Raw genomic sequence first — 360 nt, 5'->3', positions numbered from 1 at the left:
GGATTTCACACCTATGCTTGATGGAGACTACTGTTAGCAAGACTACTCTCAGCCAGGACCCCACCCCAAGTTGCTAAATCCGATGGTCCATTCTCAATCCTCAGCTTACTTGATTTGGTGGAAATGTTTGACATAATTGAGCCTCTCTTATTCTTGGATCTGCGGTGTCTCCCAAAAGCTCTTGATTAGATTATGAGAGCTGTTACCTGATCAGTGGATTAATCCATTTGGTGGATTAATAATTCACAAGGACTACCACACTGGGTGGTAACTGTAGGCAGGTGGGACATGGCTAGAAGAAGTAAGTCCCTGTGGTTGGGTCTTTGGGTTCATATCTTGTCCCTGTCTCTTCCTGCTCTC

Source organism: Marmota monax, unplaced genomic scaffold, assembly GCF_021218885.2.
Source record: "Marmota monax isolate L192 unplaced genomic scaffold, Marmota_monax_Labrador192_F-V1.1 WCK01_AAM20220418_F8-fsc00029, whole genome shotgun sequence".
NCBI lineage: Eukaryota > Metazoa > Chordata > Mammalia > Rodentia > Sciuridae > Marmota > Marmota monax.
Note: the sequence above shows the minus strand (reverse complement) of the source record.